The sequence below is a fragment of the Phaenicophaeus curvirostris genome, chromosome 1 (genome assembly GCF_032191515.1).
Source record: "Phaenicophaeus curvirostris isolate KB17595 chromosome 1, BPBGC_Pcur_1.0, whole genome shotgun sequence".
NCBI lineage: Eukaryota > Metazoa > Chordata > Aves > Cuculiformes > Cuculidae > Phaenicophaeus > Phaenicophaeus curvirostris.
Window position 1 is genome coordinate 59,211,259 of NC_091392.1, and position 24,196 is coordinate 59,235,454.

Sequence of the window (24,196 nt, forward strand, 5' to 3'; positions counted from 1 at the left end):
TCTTCCTTATTCCTTTTTCATTTTCCTTTCTCTTTTTTGTTTTTCTTATATCGTTTTTCTTTTCTCTTTTTTCCATTCTTTTTTTCCTTTTTTCGTCCCTGTCCCCTTTCCCCTTCCTTCTTTCCTCTTTTCCCTTTTACCTTTTCCCTTCTCTCTTCTCCCTTCTCCCTACTCTCTTCTCCCTTCTCTCTCTCTCCCTTCTCCCTTCTCTCTTCTCCCTTCTCCCTACTCTCTTCTCCCTTCTCTCTCTCTCCCTTCTCCCTTCTCTCTTCTCCCTTCTCCCTACTCTCTTCTCCCTTCTCTCTCTCTCCCTTCTCCCTTCTCTCTTCTCCCTTCTCTCTCTCTCTCCCTTCTCCCTTCTTTTTTTTTTCTTTTTTAAATTGAACAAAATTAAAGTCTTTCCAGGACATGTGATTGCAGTTTTCTAAACCCCGTTCTGGTTTACTTTGCTCTCACACAGGCGTGTTCCTCCTGAGTTGTATATTCCTCTAATAAGAGGAGCAGGCTACGTGTTTTCTTATCCGTTACAGGCCTTTGCCACTGAGTTAACCAGCTTCTTACTGCAAATGCATTATTTTAAATATATAATATATTGCAGTATTACTAAGAAAATTGTAGAGCAGGACCAAAAGATCAGCGAGGTAGGAGGCAGCAAAGGCTGGTGTTTCTGTGCACAGAGGTGAGATGTGAGGCTCAGGAAGGCAGAGAGCTGTTGCTCCAGCTGCAATCTGTGGGATTTCACTGGGGTGGAGCACTGTGGGGACAGGTGAGGTGGCTGCATCTGTCAGGGCATCAGGGACAGCTGTCCCTGTGGTCTGAGCTAGGAGCCGTGATGCCACTAGATGTCCCTTGTCACTCGAGTGAGGCAGCAGCTTGTGCCCATGCCTGCATTACAGGTCTGTATGGGTGGTGTTATAAGGGAGCTACTCTTTGAAGTGTTAAATGTGAAGAGAAGTTGTGTCTGCCTTAAGGAAAAGTGAGATAATGCCGTTGGGAACAAGGAGAAAGTTACTTCTTCAGCCTCCCTTCTCTTGATTTTGCAGTAACACAGGCTCCATTGCAGGGAGTTGTTTGCTCTGAAGGGCTATTTCCACTAGGGCCAATTAAAGTTTCCCTGTGAAAGGAAGTCACACTAGGAAATGTTTGTTTGGTGAGCCTAACACCATGGCTTTGGCCAACATTTGCCAACTCTGACATGGGCTTGTGGGGTGGGAGATGGCAGCATCCATCAGCAGAGCTGTTGGGGAATGGGTGCAAGTACCTGTGGGCTTTCCTTACACCTTCTCAGTGATTTTGCCATTTTAAGCATGTTTATCTTGAAAAGGGCCAGAAAAAGAGGTCACTAATGTAAAGAGCTACTGGATCAAAAGCACTTTGTACTAGCTGGTGGGGAAAGAACACATACTGGTGAAAGAACACATACTGATGAAAGAAACTGGTCTCAATCTGACCCAGACAGAAGCCAAAGAAACAATAAATAAAACCTTTTCTCCTCTTTGCAGGCTGCTTGAAAACTGGACATCACCTGCTTCGTGTGAGCTGGAAAAGCTGGAGTTGGCCTTTGGACATCCAGCAGAGACGTAGGCTTGTGGGGACAGCAGAAGCCACATGCCAGGCACCTCGGTGTGGCCCCAGGCTCGGTTCTCCTCTTCCCTGTGGATCTCCCCAGTCTCAGCCCCTCCACCTCACTGGTGCTGCCACAGTCCCAAAGGCTGACTGTGCCCCTGCAGAGAAGGGAGAGGATTGGTGGGAGAGGATTGGTGGGAGAGGATTGGTGGGAGAGGGAGCAGCCTCTGAGGGAGGAGGGATGGAGCAGATGTGGTACGGAGCAGACAGAGCTAAGGACAAGGGTCTGCAAGCTCTTGAAGGCAGTGCCTAAGGGGGGCACAGGGAAACCTCCCAAACCTGCTTCGACTTGGCCTCCCAAAACCTCTCCTTATGCTTCCCAGCTCTTTGTGCCACCCAGTGTGTGCAGCCCCACATGGAGCTTGTGCTGTTTGGCCACATCGTTGGTGTTTGCCATGGGACTTGACTATCCCTCCAGCCAGCTGTGCACGTCCTGCTATGCCAGGACTGCTCTTGCCCCTCCAGACTAGTTTGGTAGCTGGGCTAGGAGGGCACTCTCCAGCAGCAGGAGTGTCCTGGCCTCTCCTGTAGTCCTTCAAGACTGTGCCCTCGACATGTGGCCGTGTTTTCACTGGAGTGGAAGCTGTGTCTCCATATGTCCCTAGCTCCAACGTCTGGTTCCTTGGCACGGACACCTGTGCCGCTCAGCATGCCTGCAAACATTCATCTGAACTGGTGCTGAGCGACTCCTCCTGCTTCTTGCCCTCTGTGCCTTCTGCACATACCACTACTGCATGCACGGTGGAGTGTTGTGTTCCTCTAAACTGCCCTGAAAACAACCACATCCTTTTATCTGCCCAGACGATACCTAGCATGTTAGAAACTTTTCTTAGATATAAGTAATAACTGTCTGACTGTAATCTGTTTCTCAGGACGTGCTGCTGCTGCACATGGTTTCACAAACTGAGCTGTAGTGTATTGAGACTCACATCTGCCCACCTAAATGACAGGATTGAAGCATTTGCTGCTTTCTACTTCTTTTAAACTTGAGGGAGCCTGTGGCGCTAATCCTCCTCATGCACCAAGGTATCCACATGTGCGGCTTGCCAAATGGGGACTTCTTCACTACGTCTGAACAAATCTCCTAATAACAGAGGGATTACATACAGATTATTGTGATCGTAATTTGGCTGACATAGCCTTTATTACTAATGGCGATGCTGAAGATGGAAAACCCAGCTTGATTCTCAGATCCCTGCTGGCAAGTAATAAAATAAAGAGGAACAAAATCTGCGAGAGTATATGCTACCAAACCTTTGTAAAACACAAAAGTGGAACCCTGCCAATGTTATTGCTGGCAATTCTTCGGAGTAGAGCTTCACTCCAAGGCAGGATTAAGAATGAAAATGCACCTTTTGTCTCTGACATTAGTGTCATGTTGTTGTGTACAAATGGAGGGTTTACAATCATTTGACGTTTGTTGGTGTCTAGTGTAATTATTGTGTGCTGCTCTTACACCTTCAGAGTATTTTTTAACATCTTCTGATAATAGAATTATTAGAAAACAACTTCAAGTGTCATAAAAAAGTGTCTATTTTGCTAACACAAAGAACTGACAAAAGAACCACTTCAGTAGAAGTGCTCTTATAAAAATGGAGCAGTGCTGTAATTTTCCTTTGATGAGAACATTGGCAAGGGGAGGCTGGCTTTTACGTAGTCTCTTTTGTTCATTCCTGGGCAATGGCAGAATTTGCAGCTAAATTCTGGTGGCAGAAACTTCTCATCTGTTGGTAGGTGAGAATGCTATAGTATCATATATAATCATAATATCAACAACAAAAATCCCTGACCCATAGCTTGGATTTTGAATACCAGAGTGAGCTTTTGGTACTAAGAAAGTAGCCTGCAATTCAAAGAATTCAGAAGAAAGCTATTACATTTTTTTTTTTAAACAGAAAAGACTCACTGGATAAAATCAGTAGCAAATAAAAGATGAATATAAAAGTAATTTTAAATTATTTATTTCATTCCCTCTCCTTTTTCATATTAATATATCCTTGGCTCCTCATTTGCAGCCACATACTAATTATGAATGTAAGAAAACCTAAGTTTTTACCATGCTAATTAAACTCTATGTCACATAGATATTTGGGGAGAATTTCCTATGCTTTCCAATGTGAATTGAAGGAAAGAACAGTAGTGCTCACTTTAAACTGGATTTTTTTTTTCTAGTACCTTGCAAAAAGGCTTCATTGTATTTTGATTAATCCATGCTTGGTCCACCTCGGATGTTTCCATGGAAACAGAATTTTTTTCCTTGATGGTAACTGTTAGGCTCCGGAAGGCTCTTCACTGCACAAAATCATTCCAGCTCCTAAAGAACTACTTGTTGGAAATTTAATGTGCATAAACAAAACACCCAAATTCCTCCTTAGTGTTATTGTTGTCAGTCCTAACACAGAACTATTTTCTTAATGATACACAGTGCTGCAATTTCACTCCACAAGAAAACAGAATAACAGTAGTATTCTTTCCACTGCAAGAGAGTGCTTTTCCTGCTCCAGTAACAAATTAGTCTGCAAAGATTCCAAAATTAAATTTTAAGTGTTCTGATATGTGAATATTATTTAGTTCTGGATCCAAATAATTTGGCTTAATGACTATTAAAATTTAATTAATTTTGTTTTGCAGATCGGCAATAATTTGAACAAATTATTCTCATGTGTTACAATATGGGTCATGGAGTTTGGGTTTGGTTTTTTTTCCTCACAAATTAAAAAATTCTTAATGCATGCTACATTGATATTTGGAACTGGATTTGAAAATCAACCAACAGAGGGAGCATTTGTGTGGTATTATTAATTTTAACCCAGTGGGTGGAAACACGACCACTGTTTCTCCCAGTATTTTTGGACAGTATTTTTGTTGTGCGAAATTAATAGAGTTCTTGACCGTTCATAAAAATAGAAAGTGTTTTGGTTTGGAGTGTTTTAGTTTTCAAAAAAAATCCAGTCTTAACTTCTGCTTACAGTGCAAGTAGCTATTTCAAATTGATTGGCAGGTTTATTGTTGCGAAAACTAGAAATTTTAGACCATAAGGTATTTAATATTTTGGTTTAAAAGCAGTTATTGGTTATAAATACACTGAGGGAAACATTTCAAATACCTCTAATTTATATTTGCTGTTTTTCACAGTGACATTTAGCAGTACCACCCAGACTTCAAGGTGCCATCATACAGGAGGCCATAAAAATACAGAATATAAATATTTTTATTACAATGGTGCCCTGAAACTAATAGTTGTATAAGTCAGGGAAGAGAGAAAAATATCCATTAATGTTTTCTTCTTTTTGTTGTTGTTGTTTCATCTTTGTCCATCATGGCAGGGAATCTGCAAAGAAGAAAAAGGAAAATCACTTTGAGAGCAAAACACAGTTTTCAGATTTTTTTCAAGGACACACTGAAAACAGAAATCATATTTCAAGCTAGAGAAAAAAAAATGTAGAAGCCTCAGTATTTCTTGGTACCTCTTTTATGTGTTCACTATTAGAATATGTTCAACAACAACAATAATAATCATAGAATCATAGAATGGTTCGGGTTGGAAGGGACATTAAAGACCATCCAGTTCCAACTCCCCTGTCATGGGCAGGGATACCTCCCACTAGGTCGGACTGCCCGAGGCCCCATCCAACCTGGCCCTGAACACCTCCAGGGATGGGGCAGCCACAGCTTCCCTGGGCAACCTGTGCCACTGCCTCAACATTCTCATAGTGAAGACATTCCTCCTTATGTCTAGTCTAAATCTATCTATTGCCAGTTTATGCCCATTGCTCATCGGAGCCTTCTCTTCTCCAGGCTGAACAACCCCAACCCTCTCAGCCTGTCCTTGTATGGGAGGTGCTCCAGCCCTCTGATCATTTTTGTAGCCCTCCTCTGGATCCATTCTAACAGCTCCATGTACTTCTTATGTTGAGGATTCCAGAACTGGACACAATAGTCCAGATAAGGTCTCACAAGAAAGGAATAGAGGGGCAGAATCACCTCCCTTGACCTGCTGGCCATGCTTCTTCTTATGGAGTCCAGGATACGTTTGGCCTTCTGGGCCAGTAAGTAGTAATAATAATACCCTTTTGTTCCCTGTGCTCTGCCCTCATCTTTCTTCTTAAGCTTTTGGGACACTGCTACCTTCAGCTACTGTAACTGCACTCTGTAGTACTTCTCTATTGTCAGCACAAGATGGGAAGAGACTGCTTTTCTTTACCATGTAGCAGCAGATCAGAGCCAGGTACCTGACTGAATGACACAGGAACCTGTGGAATGCTTTAGAACAGGGCAGAAAAGTGAAATTAGGGGACACTGGGGACTAGCTGCAACTACTTGAGTGAAACTTGATGAGAGTTCAGGGCTGAACATCCTTCTTGGTTGGGAAATGTGACAATACCCCATGTAACTGGGATCTGGTGGTGATGACGTACTACAAGATTGACTTTGGAGAACTGTGTTGCCTGAAGCCCAGAGTTTCTTTGAAGACAATATTTCTTCTTCATAGGTGGGGCTGGTTTGATGAGTGCTTACTTTGAACCTCATGGGAATCATATGGCAAATATTTGGAGTTAATAAGATCTTGTAGTTAGTGAGATATTTTTTTCTTGACATTGTTTTCTCTGCTGATTAAATTGGGACATAACCGTCTGTTTTGTCATTTGCCCTACCAACTAGAATAAGCGGCCCCAGCAATCTGTATATCTCAGGCTCTTGGGGATGGGAAGACTGAACTATAGTAATGGCATTAACACTATCTTAACATGAAGTGGGGAGCAGTACAGTGCAGCATTGCCATGTGTAGCAGAGGGAGAACACTATTTATATGCCAGCAGGCTGTTCTGGCTGCATTAACACTGGGAGTGAGCAGCTGTGAGAAAAACAGAATAAGTGATAGCACACTCTGAAATGGAAAAGAGCCATATATGTTGACTAAGTAGTACCGCCAGTGTCCTCATTTTGGTGCTCTGAAGAGATAGCTTCCAACTCACTTGATGAATGTTCACAAAATTGCTGTGCTACAGAGTAATGTCCAAAAGTCTCTGGAAATGCAGACATCCTGACCCATACACAGCGCAACACTGGTCAGCAAAACTCAATCTTGAATGCTGCTGGAAGACCAAGGAAGACCTGAAATATTTGCTTTCCTCATTGCAGATCTCATTAACAAATGTACATATCACCCCCTGGGAATGCAGTTTCCTAATCAAGAGGCTCGTGTGTGAGCACCATGCAGATGGACTACTGTTTGCAGGACTCGTGCATTGCAATGTTTGCTTTTGCCTCTTAAAGCTTTAAAACAAATATGAGAACAGAATATGTATTCCCTTGACAAGACTGCTTTTCCACAGGTTTGGTTACTGATTTTCCTACCCTGACACTGGTTATTACCAATAGTTTCCTTTCAGTTTTGCTCTTGGGCCCTTTAAAGTCTTGAGAAGGTCCTTGAGACTGTGTCCGTACAATGGAGTAACTCCTGGTGAGCCATGGACACAGCAGTAATGGTGCTGCAGCTCGTGTATGTAGCCAAGGGCAGGCCAGGACTTGCGTTATTGGGGACCTGGGATGGACTTGCTAAAATAATAAAATATTATTAAAACTTGCTAAAATAAAACTTGCTGGCTCCATTTGTGCCTGTAGATAGGAGCCGGACTATTGAAAACAGAGAGGGGTCCGTTATGGCCTTATCTCTCAAACCATTTGGCACTTAACCTGGTAAAACCTTGAAAATCTAGCATTTCTTGAACACTCTGGCTCCATCAGAGGTCCTAAGCCCTTCTCAGCACAGCAGCTTCAGAGGTGCATGCTCAAAGGTGCTTACTGCAGTCCTGGATGCAGCTGCAGCCATATGTCCATCCCAGCATGGCTTCCCCTGTCCCCTGGCCTGGAGAGCCAGTGGTGTGTGCTGTAGACCTGTGGCAGCCATGGCCCCACTCCTACTTCATTCCTCCTCTTTCCTCCTCTGCAAATCCTGGACGAAATCACTCCTCAAATGAGGCATTGCTCCCAGCATGTCTGAGGGTTCCATCCTTTCTCCATTGCTCTGCCAGTGAGCCTGCTTGTGTCTCAAAATGACACCTTACTTTCTATTATTTCTATTATTTCTATTATTTCTATTATTTCTATTATTTCTATTATTTCTATTATTTCTATTATTTCTATTTATTATATTGAGGGAAACAGGCTGTTCCCTGCCCCAAAAAATCCTAGAAGCCCTTGAACATACCCACTACATGCATGCCCAGGACCCCGAAATGACCTACGCCAGAAGGTATTTGACAGCTTTAGTGTTCCTCACCTGCCATCTTCATTAATTTTCATTTTCCAGCTGAGCTTCATGTGCTCATACATAACAGCAAATTGTGCATCTAATATTAGAGGCTTTTCCACTAACTCTAGTCTTTCATTTACCCCAGCAGTTTTGCTGTTTATTAGCTTCTCAAAAACTGTGCATCATGTCTTGTGGGAACCACCAGGTAGATGCCAGAGGAACTCATCCGGCCTATTTATTCTTCTGGATTATTTGAAAGAAAAATCAAATAATTTTTTGCTTCCGTTGCAAAATAAGGTGTGCGTCAGAAGCAGCTAAGTCATGCTTTCAAAATTCAGATGTCTAAAGATGTCTAACAGCGTATGTCTCACTGAAAAACCCTAGGAGGTAGGCACATAGTAAAATTTCTACAAATCTGAGGATCTAACGGTGCTCTGAGTGACCCAATAGATTTCCGGCTCTGTAATCAGCTTAAGTGTCCAGCTCCCACTGATTGTCAAGGTTGTGTGTCTTACCATGGCTGTTTAAAGGTCATGCTTAAAGGCTGAACACAAGAGGTTTCTCGCTGACATTGATGAATTGGAGTAATTGGCTGTTGTGATGCCGCAGCAGCATTGCACAGAATGATTGTCAGTGGGAAGGTGCCCTGGATGAAGTTAAGCATGGGGTTTGGGGCCACAAATCTTGAGGACTCTGCGGCCTCTGCTTTCATCTTAATTGGCTTCTTATTTGGGATTGTCATCTTCCAGCTGGTAAACTCACAGATCATGGAAATCCGAGGTGAAAACTAGGGCACTGAAACCAGCTCCCAAACAAGATTCCTCTCATGACTCAGATTCCTCTCATCTCGCTGTGGGCAAAAAGTGGTGCAAGAACTGTGGTTCCCACGAAGAACCACAATTCAGAGACCAAAATTATGGGCACATGCACATAGTTATGTGGTTAATTGTGAACGTGTAAAGTGCGCTTTGAAAATGTTGCATAACATAATTACTAGCTTCTGTGCTGTGAGCTCCTCAGGGAAATTACTGTTGTTTGAATGTACACATTAGCCATCTGCCTATTGTATTTAATGTTGTATTTAATGTTGTACATAATGCTTCCGTTCAGAAAAAAATAGGTCGGTCGATAATTTGACCTAAGTTCATAGTTTGGTTATGGGTCATCAAGTTAGTCAGAACTGTATCTGGTGAACATTAAAGCACAGTTACTTTAGAGCGCGTAAGGAGATTTGCAGGTTTTGACTGAAACAAGCTCCATGACCTTTTTTGACATCTGTGACATACTCTGTCCTGGCGTCTTCAAAAGTTGGTACTGCTTTCATATGCCTCCAAACTCTAGAACCCTAAAGAGTCATTAATTTTTTTAAGCATCCATTCTTTGAAAATTGGTTGTTTAAAAGTAATGTGAGGTGGGTACCCAAAATGGCTCTGAACCAGAATAACCGAAGCTGAAAGGGACCTTTGGAATCATCATTCTTCAAAAGCTGTTGCTGTGCCAGGGGAAGGGAAATAGCTTAGAGACCTCTTGGAGATGGTGCTTGAAAACACAGTGTGTATGAAGAAAAGAGAAGTGACAAACTTCAAAAAACCCAAAACCCAACAGCAACAAAAAGGAAATTCTCAACAAATGAACCAAGTGGCCTTAAACCTGTTTCATTCCAAGCTTCCTTAAAAGTTGTCCAATTTAATATTCAGACTTTTTAACCTTGTTTAGCCAAATAGGTTTATGCATAAGTTCTGACACTTGGAAAGGTTACAAAAAGTTCACAGGCCCAGATCCTTGTTGCATTTCCTTTAGCCATCTTCCGCTCAGTTACTGATCCAGTTTCTCAGGCACTGTGAGCTATGTGTGCTCAAGGTCTTTCACAGCTTCCAGAACAACCTGTGGCATGCTTAAGGGCCTTAATGACCCTGATCAGCCCCATCTGGGGCCTCCAACCACGACCTGGGGGCCATTTCAGCTCTGCCTAGTCTTGCTAGCCCTTTTTAGAGCTCTGCTGTGGAGTGGTCCTCTTTCCTAGTTCTCCTTGTTCTGGCCCATCCCTTGCTGAGCTGTAGACTGTTAATGGACATCATTACTAGCCCTCTGATGTTCAGCACTGTGGATCTGTGTTCCTTGCTGGATGGTGGGGATGACCTTTGACTCCTGCTTAATCCTCTTTTTGGGGCAGCAGTGGTGGTATCTCTCTGACTGCAAGAAACTGATTCTGGATCTAGTCCCCTCCAGGATGATGATCTGCCTGTTGTTACCTGGAATTACTTAGCATGTAGGTCAGTAACTGTTTTTATACCTTGAACCTGAACATACTGTTCTAACCTCCAACCCATATTGGTTTTATGTTCATTTTTGTTTATCGTAACTTGGGTGTTTTGCTGTATTTTGTGTTTCAATGGCCAATAAGTAAGTGTATTGTGAAATCTAAGGGCTTTCCCAGTGGATGGGAACCTTTGCATTTGGTCGCAAGCATCAAACGTCATGAACATTCTTTAATTTTTTTTAAAGTTGTTAGTTTAATGTCCATCTGCTGCCTCTTTTTGGGAGAAACCCTTATTCATTGGTAAACTATTGAAAAAGGCAAAGTCTTTGAAGCAAAAGCAATAGTATTTTTATCTTACAATTCAGTGCTGAATTGGATGCCCTTCTAAAAAAGTCATCCTATCTTACAAAAGTAGTAGGTGTATAAATACTAATTTTAGACAATGAACTGTGGAAGTCCCCAAAGAATATTTCTTCTTTTAGGTTATCCAACCATGTCTGGAGGCTCCCTTCAGGTTATCTGTTGACATAGGGTAACTCCATCTTACAAGGCAATTAAGCATAACAATAAATTCTTGCAACTCTAAGAGAGCATTTATTCTTTTGGGTTATTTATCCATGTCTGGAGATTGTCTGCATAGTATCTCTTGATAGAAGACAGATTTATATGATGAGATAATTAAACATATAAAACAGCTGCAGCAAAACTTGTCAATTAACTCTCACATTTTGTTGACAAAAAAAATTGTCATCCAGTTGCACCTAAATAAATTTCTTTGGGTGCTAAGTAGGTTAGCTCTGTGCCATCCAAAATACTTTAAACGGGGAGCCTTAATTTGTTTTAGGTTAAAGCTTATTTAATCTTTTGTAGTCCTAAAGCTTCAGATATCCTGGTCTAATTCTATGTTCAGTTTCCAAAATCTTCTGCAATCAGAATTCTAATTAAAATTCCAAGTTTTATTTTGCTTCTAATTTAGGTGGAAAAAGTTATTGAGTGCCACATGAAAGTTAATTGGCTTTCATGCCAAGCATTCCTGTTTACTCTTACCAACAACAAACAAAAAATTACATTTTTAATAGCAACAAATAAAGAAGGGTTTTCTGGAGGCTCTTGGCAGATCCAGGCAAAGCGTTGTGGGTGGTGGTTTTTCAGGCTCAATGTAGGTCCACACAGTATTCTGCAAACCTGGACTTGTTCAGCACTCCCTGCCAGCCAGCCTGGAGGGAGCCAGCTCTGGTATGAAATTGCTTTAGATTTTTGGATGTGGTACATGCTCAAGATCCTAAGTTCTGTCTTTTTGCTGAGTTCAGATGCAGCTTGAGGGCTGCATGGTGGCAGTGTGCTGGTTTGGAGTAGGGTCAGCAGCAGCAAGGATGCTGGCGGTTCCCTTGACTGGTGAGCCTGAATGCCCCTTTTTCAAAGTGTGTTTTTTTAGTGGGTATGGTAAGATTAAAAAAAAGCCTTCTATAGGGGCAAAATCAGTCTGCAAAGATCTGGTGAGAGGCCTTTGAAATGGTGAGATGGAATGTGAACTACAATGTGTTAAAACAAGATTAACTACTAAAATAACAGTGAAGACCCTTATCTTCTTGTCCCCAGAGTCTTGGGACTAACTTCTCAGATATGGCTCTGGATTAATTTAATTTTACCCCCCTGGATATGCAGTGTGGTTTCAGGAATAAGGTGTGCTTGTCATTTCATGGCAAAACTTTGTATTTGAAGACACTTCTGTGTATATAAAGCTCTCTGAAATCAGAAGCCCTCTGAAGATAAATCCCTATGCTTCTCCAGCACTGAAAAAAGAGTAACTACTTAAAAAACACACTGGTTATTGAGCATAAATTTCTTTGCTTCACCTTCCTAACAAAAGTTGTAAGTCCAGCTTTGTGGTTGTCTCCCCAGGTCTTGCAGGACTGTTGTGTCTGAGCACTTCCAAGCCATGCAGGATGTGTGTTTCACAGCTGTCCTATGAACTAGAGCTGACTTGCCGATCACCGTTTGCATGTGTTTTGGCCTTGGCCTGCAGTATACATAGTGATGTGCGAGACAACGCGTGGTAGGATTTGTGTTGAGATTGTGAGAGGAAGGGATGTGCTGAGGGGCTGATGGGGCACTCTCATGGGTGGCGAGAGAGGAGCATACACACCTAGAAGCTGGTGTAGCATGGAGTCACTGCTGCCTTCTTACAGCTAGGTCTTGGCAGGGACTGGGTTCTACTCATGGACTATGCAGAAACTTTAGCTGTAAACATGGAAAAAAGTGTGATTGTGCATGAACTGTGGTGTTTCAAGGGCACATTTTTTCCCCCACTACCTTTATGGATCATCACCTATTTGGCAATAGGCAGGCTTCCCAGCTGAAGGCTATTTTCCCCATCTAACTTCTGGTATCTTCTCCAAGGGCTAGGAGGCCTAGAGCAATTCACAATAAAGGTCACTGTGATTTTGTTCAAGATGGGCTTATCTTTATGGTCCTGCTCTTTGGAACTGCTGAAATTATAGCTTAAACGGGAAAAAAAAAGCATGGCAAGATGTCTCCACATCTCTGATCTTTACACCCAGTATCTACCATCCTTGCTTATATGTAACAGGGTGTGGTTTCTTTTCCTGCACAAAGGAAACCATTTGTCTGTGAACCAGTTTCTGTAGAGCTGGAAACACTGTGTTGTTGGACTTTTTTTAAGTAAAAAGCATTTACGAGATATCTACTCTCGTAAGCGTTTCTCATATCTACTCTTACTGGCATCAAAGGAACATCACTGAGCTCCTAAAATGTCTGTAATCGGAGCCTGCACATGGACCAGCTGCTGTTGAGCTTGGTGGCAGCAGCACCAGCACATGTAGCTCTGTTGTTCCACCTGTGTTCTTTCCCTTGTATGTTCGGGCATCCCCACCAGTGGAGGGCTTGGGGTGCAAGAAAAGCACTGGTGCTGCTGAGGAACAATATGTGCAGGGGGGACAACGCGTTGGAAACTGCCGAAGCTGATACTGCCATTGGAAAGGAAATTAATGGTTAAGTTACAACCTTAACCCACTGCATGCAAAGGAGGCTTAGCTTTGGAGATGCAGTTGTCAGTCAGAACCGTTTTACAGCATCAAAACAGGGTTAATGCTTTCTTCTCTTGGGGGAGAGAGAGAGAAATGCTCTCACTGCTGAAGGCTGAGTAAATTATTACACTGGCTGATGAAAGGATTTGTACTCAAATTCCAGTGGCAAGTCACTGGGAAAATGAGGTTAGTCTCGTCCTAGGCCTATTCATTTCCATCACATTCGGACTGAAGCATTTTTGGGGACAATTAAGAATATTGATGTTCTATAAAATGGCACAAGCAATAGATTTATGAAGGTATAATACACTGGTTTGAGGCTTCCACTGACTCACATGCCTTATGATTGTCTCCTACATAAAACATTCATAAGATAAAATCTATGTAATTCACTTCCCACATCTTACCTATAACGTAAAACCACAGTTATCCAAAACACAAAATATTAGTTATTGCATGGAAAATTCCCACTTCATCCTGTGATTTACATCTCAATTCATTCTAACTGTAATTATTATCCATCACTATGAGTTATTGCTTGTTAATGATGTGTTTGTTTCTTTGATTAAACGGTTTAATTTTAATATATGTTCCAGCCACAGTTTATCTCAGAATTCTTAATTACCATAACAGCCACCACAATGTCCAGTCAAATAAAAGCCATTTTGAGCTTTTCTTTCCTGGGGGAATGAATTTTCAATTAAATTATACTTTTAAAATGTTGGAGCATATTAATGTGACATATCATTCTTTGCAGCACAAAATAGCTTCCAGCTGCCTGCAGATGACCAGTTCAGCATCTCTTCTTTCTTCAGCCTACAGCAGGGTTCTCAACACCAATTGGTTCTTGATAATGTCACTGGACATGAGGCTAAAGGCAAAGAAGTTGGATATTTGTTGGTTTAGTGTGTGAGTCTCCCAAAAGAAAGATTCTGCAACTTGAAAGCAGCTCTCCTGTTAATTTGATCATCTTCCTGTGCCTCCCAAATTCTGATCTGCACTGATACTGCAGAGCTGACCCTCTGAAAAATGTCACAGTTATCTGCTTTTACGCTCGAGCTTGTCTACAGGCAAAAAAATAGTGCTGCTTAAAATCTCCTGCTATCTGGCAATATATGTGATCAGCATCCCCTATTCTCGCATAACTTCAAGGAGCATTGACAAGAAATCTTTTTTTTTTTCCTTCGTGTTATGCAGAGGGCTACTACTCTGCTGGGGAAGGTGCTTGGTGACACTTCTGGGTTCCTTATTGAGCACTTGCTGTAATGCAGAGCTGGTCTCTCTGCCTAGCATAAGATGTAGTCTGGGTAGTCCGCAGCTTTACAAGTGGGACCACGACAGATAGAAGAGGGGGTTTGTAGACCTATCTAAAGCTAATTAAACTCAAAAGTTGTTTGGATATTTGTAGCAGAGAGTCCAGAACAACCTGTAAAACTCCAAATGAGGCAGGTAAATGCCTGGGATGGTAGCAATAGTGTCCACAACATCTGTGGTTAAATGGCTTTCAGTGCCTGAGCTTGGTAGGTTAAAAGTGAAGTACAGATAGGACCTCTAAGATCTAGTTTCTTATGTTACATGGTAAAAATTCTTTTCCTTAGTTCACTTCCTAAATTTGCTTTAATTGTGCTTGTCCTGCGGTTAGCTGAATGCTCCAGAGCACAACTGCTTCAGATGATTGGTGGAACCAGACAATGTATGATAAACTGTCACCAGCCATATTTTGTCTACCAATTTGCTCAGTCAGGGTATAAAGGTGAAGAGAAAGGTGATGAAGACACGTGTTCCTTAAAACAGGGCATCTGGACCTCAACTTCCTTCTAGAACTTTGATAGTCCATCATTTGATAATCCATGATTAAAAAATCAAGTTATATATGCATTTAATACCTAGCAAAGCACAGTGTAATTATTTCTTGTTACTTTTTTTTTTCTGCTCTACATAGGAAATGTTTTGAACAGTGAGTTTACAAGGATTGTCTTCAGCTTTCCTGGTGATCAGTGGCTGGTGTGGCAGCTGTGAAGGGGTGTAGCTGTGCAGATCCTTACTTGGAAAGGCTGCTTTGTGTGGAGCTGTAGTCTTCTGTGCTTTGGTACTAGGGCAAGAATTTCTCTAGTTGCCATTTAAAGGCAGCAAGCTCTTCTCCCCTGTGCAGTTTTCTACATTGTGTGCTGGTGGGTCAGTTATTCAGTGAGCATTAATCTCTAAATATGAATATGAGAGGCCTCTTGCTACTATTTTGACTAATTTTTAAAATATATTTTGCTTTTTCATGAAGATGTTATGCAGTAAAGAGCATCTCCAGATCCCATCCTGTCTTTGCAAATTAATCTGCACTACAGCTTCTGACTTCAATGGTTACTGCTCCTTCAAAATGGCAGTTTAAACAACAAACAAAAAGGCCAAATAAACCAAACCACGAACCTTTTAGCAAATACGTATTGCAGGTAATGGAAAGATTAAAGCTGCTTGGCCTCAGTCCAGTCAGTGCTTGATTACAGCTCAGCCCACTTCTTAGGGTCACTATGTCTATCCTCCAAAAAGGCAATAGCTTCTTGTCAAAGAACAAGATGTCAGAAATTTTAGCAGGTGATACAGACTGAAATGGCAAATTCGATTTAAGACTTCTAGAAACATCTAAGTCTGTGGACTTGGTTTAGGCATAAGAACCCTTTCTGAGTACAACCTTGTGTGTGGTAGTCCTAGTCTGAATGATGATGCTTTCCAGTTGATAAATGTGGAGGAGGTTATTGTAGTTCTATTATTTGTTGGTTGTGTGTTTTGTTGTTGTTGGGTGTTTGAGTTGTGGTTTTTTTTGTTGTTGTTGAGCTGGTTGGTTTTGTTTGGGTTTTGGGGGTTGGTTTGTATTTTTTATTATTCCTTAAATATTACTATTTCTTGATCATAAGGAGACCAGTTATTTAAAACAAGAAAGATGTCAACAACATTATATTAATTGTTAGAATTCTACAGGGGTAGGTCTTACCATATGCATAGTGGGGTCCTTGCTCGCCAGAGCTGTAGAAGTCTAAGTAAAATCTGTTTGAATCTTTTCTTCTTCTTGCTCTAAATGTGAATGTCAGGTGCACTAACAGCAAGCCTGATATTACACCAGAAATGGAAGTACTTTGTGGCTCTGTGTTTGTGTTTGAGAGGGGGATACTCACTAGCCAGAAAGTATGAGAGCTACTACTGGAATTTTGTTACAAGCAGTAATAATTTATATTTTGCTTATCACAGAATCACAAGTGAAGTCAGTACTGGTGGCTGAGTCAGTGTGGGAGGAGGGTACTGCCTGCAGCCCAGTGTCTGGGTGACTGCATGTGCCCACTGAGGCTCTGTCTGGGTGGCAACATCCATCCTGGCTCCTGCAGCACCCGGAGCAGCTTTAATTTTCTGTTGGGTGGCCATCATGGTCCGTGGTCCCTTGTGGCCAGCCTCCAGCCCCTCTCTTCACCCTCCCTGCTCAAACTGCAGCTCAGACTACCCTCTTATACTAATGCGCCCTGCATCTGTTTGCCACGCTCCAGGTCGCGATGCTCCCAAGGGACTGTTTAAATCTCCCATGGGAGCTGCCGGGACCACCCTCTTCCATCAGGCACCATGCAGAAACGGTCGTTTCCAGGTGTCAAGAGCCCAGAGCCGCCCACCTCACTCCCACATGGGTTTTCCTGGGCTTTCTCTGGCTCAGGGAAGCGCCCCACTGCCTCAAATGGCCTTTTATAGCGTGTTGCACTATAAGGTAAATGCATAGCATTGTATGTGTATTTCAAACAGTATCACAGTTTCCCTTTTTTCTCTTCCTTCAAGTCTTCATCACCCACCACCACCTTTTAATGACAGACCTGAAAAAGTTTCTACTTTTCCATAGTTATGAACATAGAAGCCAGTTATTAATTTATATATATTTGTTGATCTGGCAGGAATAGATGTGGTTATATTCCATAATTGGCAGGTATGTTTTGCTTTGCAATTGTCAAGTTATCTTCCATTTGTCCAAGCTCCCTTTGGCATTCCTTTACAGCTGTGGGTCTAATACATTGGAATCATGTTTCAGGTACACCTCTGAATTCTTGCTTGGTACTTTGCCGAAGCTCAGACTGGATTAAAAAGTTTCTATGGTGGCTAATGGCTGAGATCTTTTGAAGAGCTGATAATAGCATTCATTGCCCTCTGTTTTACTCTTAAGGGAATCCAAGATGGAATCCAAATAACACAGCTTAAAAGGTTCATTAATGGTTGTGACTGGCTGAGATACATTGTTGGAGGCAGAGTTATGCAGTAATTTTATAGTTATTGGTGTGTTCCTGATGACAACAGTCTCTGAATTTCCTCTAAATATTTTACTGTTGTAAACCGATTTTAGATCATTTGATAAGGTCACTGTCCCTGACTGGCTGTTTGGTTAGTTCAAAGCAGAGGGATTTGCCTGTGATACTGCAAATGTTATGTTACACAGCCTTACTCTTGGTTTGCTGTCTTAAGTGCTTGTCTGTGGATGATGGAAAAAAAACTTGCTGAAAAACTACATACACGAATTAAAAATGCTGGTTTTGTCTGTTAAAATGTTGAAATGATGAATAATGTATCTTTCCTTTCTGTTGCTTGGGGTTTGTGGTTCAAGTGCTGCACCTTACACTTACTCACACAATTAGCAAAAATAACAGAAAAGCTCAGTAGTAATTAGGTAAATAAAGAAGCAGTTGTTCAGTAAATGTTGCAAATAAAGCCAGGCTAGATACTTCACTTGATTTCACATTCCAGCGCACTCCCTGTACTCCCTGCCTCCCAGCTTTGTGGAGAAGTGGCCTGCAGGAAAAGTTTCCAGTCGTCTGAGAATGGGTCAACCATCTGGTAGAGCTACAGTCCTTTACTAGCAGATCAAAGGTTTTGCTGCCTGATGTCCTCAGTGTAACGTTTTGTACCACCCTTCTATGTGTGGTATCTTTCACTTACACAACATTTAATGAGTCGTTTGGATTTTTTTGCCTCTTTGTACTTTAACCTTCACTATATAACTACAATCTACATGTTATCCTTACTTACATCTGAGTGTTATTGCTATGTGTAGGTCATTGCCTGTTGCGTTCTTGTACACATTTGGATGTTGGGTCATTTAGAGGGTTGTTCAATGCATTTTTGCAAACAGTATCTTCTCCACCGCCACTACTGAACCTTGTTAAGTCATGAGCTGTTATAATAAATTAAAATCAACTTGCTTGTATATATACAAGTCTCAGGAATTTTACTAAGAGAGGTTTAAAGGGATTCTCTAATCCTAATTCAGCAAGCTAGACAAAATTCTCTTTGCAATATTGTCGAATTTAGAAGTGAAATGGTGCATAGGGCAAGCTGGATAATGTATTGATTATTCTTGCATTATTGCTCATTAATTACTGTTAAGGGGAATGAGGAGATAGGATATACACAGATATATTTTTCGTATGTGCTATGTGAAGGGAGAAATCTATTCCAGTGTTTTCTTTTCTATTTTCTACCTTTCAAAACTTTCTGCAGTAGGCATGAGAAGCATGATTGAGCCTTCTTCCTTCTTGGGAAATAAAAATACGTTTAAAATTAGAATAAAAAATTACAGGAGTCGGTGATATCTCAAAAGATTTCTAGAGGATCCATAACTTCCCATAATTAATTGCTTTAACTTAATAATTATTTCCTATGTTTTGCAATCTTTTCTAAAATCCTGAGGAAGAGTTGTCTGTGTTTTATTTATTAATAATTCCTGTTCTCTAGGCTCAGGTTTGAAAAGCCTATGAAAATGTTTTCTTGATAGGCTAAATAGGACTTCAGTTAACCTTTGTAGGCGTGGTACACCTGAAAAAAATTATTTTCATTTAAGCTGTTTCCCACACTGCTCAGTTTCTGATAATCTGAGAGTAATGGCACAGAATAAACAGGAAACATCATAAAAAGAGCGGCAAGAGAGCTTAAATTTGGTACAGAAAAGGCATTTGATTGTGTAGGATGGGTTTCCGCACTGCATACCACAGACAGCTGTAGCAGTTAGTTTTGAAAGATGAGTATCTATGGTGTGTAGCAATCCTGCTGCAGAAACAGCAACTTCTTGGATAATAAAGCAGAAATGCTTGTTCAGTTGATTACCACAATCCTTATCTTTACAGCTTCTACCTACCAAAAAAGTAGCTTCTGCAATAACTTCACCTGGAAAAATAAACCAGAAGATAAAGATATTTTGATGAAGATACATTTGCCTTTTTTATTTATGAGAAAATAATGAATAACATAGGACATATTCATGTCAGAAAATGTAGCATCCATAAAACAGCCTTCCTCCTCCATGCTGTTACACTGACATTGGTTCAGATATAGGGTAGAGCAGACATCTTTGGTAGTGACTAGAAATATCTCTAATACTATAAACACGGAGCTGCTAAAAGAGATGGTGGTTGGCCTGTTTCACTATTTCATTGAAACTTTGATGTCCTGTGTTATATCCAGACAGCCAGAGAAGTTTCAGTGCCTTACCGCCCTCACAGTAAAAAATTTCTTCCTAATATCTAATCTAAATCTACCCTCAGCCCTCTACACACAGGCAGAGACATTAAAATAAGTCAGTAGATAGCTAAAATTAGCCAAATACCACATCTGAAGATCTTGAGAAGTAAGTCACAATGTTCACTTAAAAAAAAAAAAAAGCATATGCTGATAAGGATCATGAGGAAAGCTTTGCAGATACTAAGCCATGAGGAATATGTGTGCAGCAGACCCTTTATCCAGTAATTCTTGTGTGTAGATGAGTCATGTGAAGGCTTAACCTTAAGCATGTACTGTAGTCCTTTGTTGAAAGATGACTGGCCTCTTTTCAGTATTCCCTCTCTCCTCCTTTCCTGGAGTGGGCACAGGAAGAGGTAGAAGAAATTTCTTGGTAGTCCTCAGTTAGCTCACTTGGAAGAATGAGGAGCAACAGAGAAGTGAAAAGTTTGTTGAAGTGAACTGTTCAGGTCAGCCTCTCTCACCTCCCTTGTGTTTAGTTTTGCTCTGGCGGTGTTTTGTCTAGATTTGTATCTTGTGGAATTGGGATGGCCATTTTGGGGAAAATGTATTGACAGAGATAAGGTAAACACAGCAAAACATTTCAAGGAGATCTCTGATTGAACCACTTTCTATAAGATACTTAATTGAGAGGCATTTCCTATGTCTGCTGTTACTTGTCATCATTGCTTATGACAAGAAGATCTCAAATAGAATAAAAGTGATTTTTTTTCTTTACTTTTACTTGCAACTTGTTTAATATGAATTTATGGCTGGTTAGTTTATGTATCCATTTGCATAAATAGATGAGAAACGGCAGCCTGTTGTAGGAAACCTTACAAAACCCCATAAGTGTAATTTTCCTTGGTAAAAGACAACCTGGGAAAAAGACAATGAAAATAAACAAAGGATTTTTAGTGTGAGTGAAAAATTGGAGCAGGGGTGAAGATAGTTGAATGACAGGCAGTATGAAGCACGTTTTGCATAGCACATAACAATATGAATAAATCCATCAGAAAACAACAAGAGAAAGTAAATACACATACTCAGATTTTTTATATTCTTTTCCTAAAGGAGATATGTTCCAATGAATAATTGAAAACTGGTTCCTTGGGATTTGTCTCCAGGAAGGAGACAATACTTCAGCAATATTCAGTAGTCATTTATTTAATAACCAAAATAATTCAAGTTAAGATTAAGGAAAATTGTTCACAGGTAATGAGATGTGCAAACTCTGAATAACTTGGGAACAAAGGGCTCAGTCCTGTATTTGCTTAGCTTTAGAATGTTTATAATGCCATTTAGGTCAGCACCTTAAATAAAACCACTGAGGAGTACCTCAGTGAAAAGCATCTTAAGCTCATAAAAAGAGAGCAAATGAACAGGAGAAGACAACATGCAAGCTTGTCAAGTTGAACAGGGAGAAAATCAGGTTATAATTAATGAGCTAACAATAACAGGATATAGAATTTTTGATGACCACAGAGCAAATATCAAATATAAATTCACACAGTTCAAGTGAAAGCAGCACTAGGTAAAACTCCTTCCAGAAATATCTGAGGGTAAATTTCATAGAAAGGGAAAATTACTGTGCAAATTCTGTGTAGGCACCACTGTTCTATGACTATATGCACATATTCAAAATTGAAATTTCTGTGTACTGATTAACATATTTTCTTTTGGGGACCATTTGAAGTAGGTGCAAGCTTTTTGTTTATTTTTATGATTGTTTTAAGCCAGCCATTGATATGATTAGTATAATTCACATGAGAAGTGAATATTCTATTGATGCTGTGAAAAAGGCCAAACTCACTAATCAGTGCCAAATTGATTATTAAGCAGGTATTGCTTTAATGCATAATACAATGTCAGACACACTTTACCTAATGTGTGTGTCCATTGAGGCTGGTTGCAGGACTTTTATCCTGGTTAAAGATGCATATTCAAATAAATTCTGAAAAACACTGGTTACATATTCGGGAAATATTGGTTAAACATGCATAGAACTCATTATCATACCTTATCGCCCACTCTTGAATGCACATCACCATTCCTTTGTGTCTTCAGAATCCTCTGATGCTCTTTATCTTTACCTCCTTCCTCATTTTGTCCTCTTGGTGAGCTCAGGTCTGTCCTTAGTTCCTGCTGGGGAACTGTCCTTGTTTCAACTAGTAAACAAACTAAACTCCTGTTACAATCAGTCTTTCTTACTGCAAGCTGGCTAAGATTTGATTCTTGTTATTCTTATTACTCTTATTATTCTTGATTATTTACTCCTTCCTTCACTATACCATGGATTATTGTGTGATTACAGACCCAAGTTGGGTGAATAAGGATTTGCAAATACTTGTGTATGTTAATTTTAATCAGCTATCTCTGAGTGACTTTACCAAAGTGTTCTTTCTTTAGTCATCTCTTCAGTATTCAGAGGTGTATCTATGAATTATTTAAAATCTTCTTATCATTTTTTGACTATAACCTTTTACAGTGAAATTAATCTTTAGGGGACAGTTGAGGTTTGTGCACCTAGATTTGTGGTGTGATAAACTGAGTTATTTAGTTAACTGAGGCTGCCGAATATGCAATTTTATTTATTTATATTTAGATATGGCAATATCCATCTCTACTTGAGAAGTCAATAGCAGATTTAGCATGAGAATTCCACTGAAGACCCAACTTAAGGTTTAAATTAGCATGCTACCTATTTTCTAGTAATTAAGTTTCAGTTTTATTTACTGCCTTGGAATCCTTAGCTGTTATTTTGAGGAGAAAAAAAAGAGTATATTACATGAAAAAAAAAAAAAAAGAGGAAATGAGCTCTCTCTGATCACTCAAAGCTGAAGAAGTTTACAACTGTTAAAGAACAGTATGCCTTTCACTCCTTTGTGTTGTTTTCTTGGTGATGTTTTTGTGTGTGTGTCAAATTTTATGGGTCTCATTCTAGAGAATTCAAAAGCACTGCAAATTTCACAGGGTCTTAAATTGTTAAGATAAATTGGTGAAGGACAAGTATGTCAACCACAAAGTTAATACTTGTTGGAGATCTTGAATGTATTTTATTTTAGAAGTGACAGGAATGCCACAGCTTAAAAAATACTATGAGACAAACAGTTATTTCCTATGTGAGGTGATAATTAAACTCTAGTCCCATCCCATAGAAAAATTAGCTAGTAAACAGGGCAAACCTAAAACTTCTACTAATCAGACTAAATCCATGGCATTAAATTCAAGATAACGAAGGATATCCTTGTAAAATGAATAGCAACAAAACCAATCCATAGTAAGAAATTAATCACTGAGGGGTGTTCTTCAAGCTTTGTGATAAAGAATAACTGCCTAAAATTCCTATTGTTTTCAAAGACACTGAGGACCCCGAAAGTGAGTGTGTGGGGTATAGATATTCAGGTTAACAACAGATATTTTGGGGTTAAAAATGTTCTGTGAAAAGCAGTATGTAAAGTGTTAAAAAATCAATTAGTTGTCAAAAAAGTTGAATTCGTTATTCTGTGTGCAAACAGCCAATCTCACTCACCAAGTTGAGACATTGATTTTGTGAGAGTTGCACAAGTGTGTGTGCTCAGTGGCTTTCCACAAATCAAATGCACCTGACAAGATCCTCTGCGCCTGATTTATTGCACAAGCTACAAACCGAATACATGCCAAGTACTTCTCTCTACAAATGATTGGATAGTGGCTTACACAAAGTTACTGGTGATTGCATCATACGTGCTCTCTACTACACATTCTCCGTGAGTAGGTGGCCTGCTCCTGGAGGGAGGTTGCTTATATTCCTCTGCCAAATGGGGAGTCCTGATGATGGGACCTGATTAATATGTCCTCCACAATACAGATGTCCAGAATGCTCTCTATCAGACCCCGGATCCTTTGTTCTTTTGATTAGTCCAAAGTCTGCTATGTTAACTTACTATAAACAGGTGTTAATGTGTTCTGCTGGTTGCTTACCAAGATGTTTAGAACAGTAGAATTGCAACAAATTCAGTTGGATTTACCTAATTTTAGCAACTTTACTACAATGCTTTCAGCAATATTAATGAGATCATGCTAAAGTTCTTAAGAAATGGGAATGTGCTTTAACAATAAAAAGGTTATATTTTAGTACTGGAAATGTTCTTAAGTGTAATCCACTACATTAATTGAAATAATATAATAATTCTGTATAGGGGAAAATTTGGGATACACTTTCCAGTGCCTGAGGCTAGGCTAGATTAAATTTACTTGAAACAAAAATAAATTATTAGTATATACGAAAAGTGAAATTAAAAGCTCGTAGTCAAATTTACCTCAAGAGTTTGCTATGTGGAAAGCAAAGTCAGAGAAGTGATTACTCTGCTCATAACATCCAGCAAAGAGTAAAAAGTAGTGCTAGAAAATCTGTGTTAATTTTGTTAACAATATATTTTTAATTAATATGATGAGGGTGTGGACACCTGTAGCAAATGTTAATGCTGGCATTGCCTGGGGAGGGTGAGGGCCAGCGGC